At 38.0% G+C, this 2,760-nt stretch overlaps 1 protein-coding gene across 1 annotated transcript in view; it reads right to left on the bottom strand.

Annotated features, from left to right (window-relative positions):
• The window catches only part of EYA1 (EYA transcriptional coactivator and phosphatase 1), a 261,299-nt gene that overhangs the window by 115,044 nt on the left and 143,495 nt on the right, over positions 1-2,760 (bottom strand). The window lies entirely within an intron of this gene.

Here is a 2,760-nt window from a genome sequence, read left to right as displayed (position 1 = left end):
TTTTTTAAAGCAAAAACTAAAACAACAAAAAGTATATTTGAATATCTCATTTTAAAATATTTTAAAGCATAAAGAATGTTTAAAAAGCACAAACATTTCAGAAATGTTATCTCTGAAGGAGTCAATGGTTACATAATATTCATTAAGCCAATGTACATTTCTAAATTTTCTACCCAGAACCTATATTGCTTTGTAATGAAAAATAAAAGCCTTTTTTTTTTTAATTCAAAGTTTATGGTGGGTGCTAATTCTGTGGTGGAGCAGTACTGGGCTACCAAACAGAAGCCAGCTCTCCCACATTGCTGTCCTACCAGAGGGTGAGGAGATAGGGTACCCAAGCAGAAGGGCTTAGGATTAAGAAAGCACAAATTAAAGTGGGAATCACTGCTGGAGAATGCTATAGCCCTGAGCCTGCCTGTGCTCCTATCTTTTATAGGGAAGACAAAGCTGGATGCTTCAGCTCTGGAGCACAGAATAATAAAGCCTCTCCTGGCCTTCTCTGACTCTCAGGTTTCTTCTATCTGTAAAGCCCAGCAGTAGATGATGTCTTTGTTTAGAGCTTTCACATACCCTACAGCAATAGCACAAAGACTGTATCTACTTTAAGGTACCCCCTCGCACAAAGCAATTGCAGTTTGAATCCCTGGCCCACCTGGTGACCTTAAGACACAAGAGACCTGTGTGCAACTGCCTTAGATCCAATGGGTAGGAGGACAGGGACCTGGCAGCGTTCCAGACCATGTCCAGCATGCTTCGTTTTCCTCCTCTCTCCCACTTGTATGCCAATGTACTCCACTACCATGAATAAGAAATTTTGATTAATAAAGAATTAATTTTTTAAAGAAAGATCTTTGCTATTGGGCACATGTGCTTGCTGGAGAGACAGAGAGACAGAAAATTAGAAATTGCCTCCCAGGGGTGACAGCCACCCCACGATCTCTTTTTCATTCTCCTTTCAGAATTTTGGGCACACATGCACATGCACCCAGAGTGAGTTTCAAGGCGCTGGGTCCAGGACTCAAACCATGGTCGGCCAGGTGGGAATCCAGTGCCTTAGCCACTATATCACTTGCTGGTCCCTACATTTTTAATTTTAAAAATTCAGTGGCAAGTGAGTGGTATAGGCAAAAGATGTGGGAGCAGCTCGAGGAGGAAGTCTTCAGCATGCATTTGGTCATAGATGGTTTCAGCTATAAAATGTGGTAGTTAGTACTTGGCAATTATTTACGTGCTACTCAATGTTTCGTACTGGCTTAATAGTTCAAAAAAACATTTTTCAGTTCACCACTTGTGAGCTGTTTTGGACAGGTCACCTAACCACTCTAAGACATAATTTCCTTATTTGCAAAACCTCTACTTTCTAAGGTTCTTAAAACAGATTCCACGAGTAATGTCTTCAAAAACATAATGAACTCTCTACAGTATCAGACAAATATTAGGCACAGTTATTGTTTATTCCAGTAAACATTGCTAAATGTCTCTACTGTTTTCATGCATCTTTTCCCTCTTGTTACTTTCCAAAATTAAATAAATATGACTTCATTTCTTTAGATATCAAAAATTCTTTTCCTATTTACTTATCAAGCATCTGTGAACTTGGAAAACTTAAAGATTTATTAAGAAGGGGAAGTATTGTCTAAGATAGTTTCAAATTTAGTTATCACACAGACTCATATTTGAGGTGTTTTCACTTGTACATTTCAGGACTATCAACTGTTCAAAGTTCATAGGGCACCTCTTTCAGATAAGCACAGAGTTTGCATACTAGGAATACTCAATGCATTGATAATGTCAAGCGCTCAATAGACAAGCTTCCCATGTTACTATTCATTTGCATGTGGTAACAGCATACTAATTAAATATGTATTAAGTAACAATTACATGGGGATGGATGAATGACTAAGACACTCTCAGACCTCACAGGACTTATCAGGATGTTTTGAAACACTGGACTTCATGGACATATAACTCAGTTTTAGTGAATTTCTGTATCCATGAACAATTAATTAACGTTCTGTAGAAAGCGAACAAATTATGAGCGTTTGAAATTTCTTTGTTCAATAAAATTTGGATTTCTCTTGAATAAAAGAGTGACTGTCAATGCTTTTTTTTTGGAACTTGAGGTATTATATACATTCAATAGGAAAAAATTACTTTGGGTTATGACCTGTTACTTTCATGTAAACCATACATTTTTAGGTTATGACTTGTTACTTTTATTTAAATGACACATTTTTGAGCAATAAATACTGACCTCAATAATCCCTATCCACCAAGAAAATGAATAAGATATAGAAAATATATTTAAATAATGGATGTTTTCATTTCATAAGTTATTCCCTGGAACAAAGCAGAAAAGACCATGGAAGCTATCTTGGCACATACAGGCCACTTGGGTATGACCAAGTAAATCACAGTTCAGTGCTCCAAATGGTACCCAAGTGACTTTCCAGACTTAATGCTGCTTCTAAGACTATACATTAGCTGGAATTCAACATAAGTTATACTCATTTACTGGCTCACTGCAGGCTGAGATTCCATTCCATTTAGTACGCTCAAGCAGGAGTTTAATGGCACCCCAGTGGCTCGGCGACTTAATGCAACTTCCAAAAGGATCTAACTCACTTTAGGTAGAGGCCTACATACTAAAGAACCAGGCTCAGGCAATATGAAGTTTTCACCACCAGAATCAAGTTTGCAGGGCCACTTCACCTGCCTTCATGTGGGAACTAGGCAAACCCAGCACAGGCTACCAGCATT

The sequence above is a fragment of the Tupaia chinensis genome, unplaced genomic scaffold, assembly GCF_000334495.1.
Source record: "Tupaia chinensis unplaced genomic scaffold, TupChi_1.0 Scaffold000436_1, whole genome shotgun sequence".
Lineage (NCBI taxonomy): Eukaryota > Metazoa > Chordata > Mammalia > Scandentia > Tupaiidae > Tupaia > Tupaia belangeri.
The sequence above is the reverse complement of the archived record's forward strand: the minus strand, read 5'-3'. Positions and strand labels throughout refer to the sequence as shown.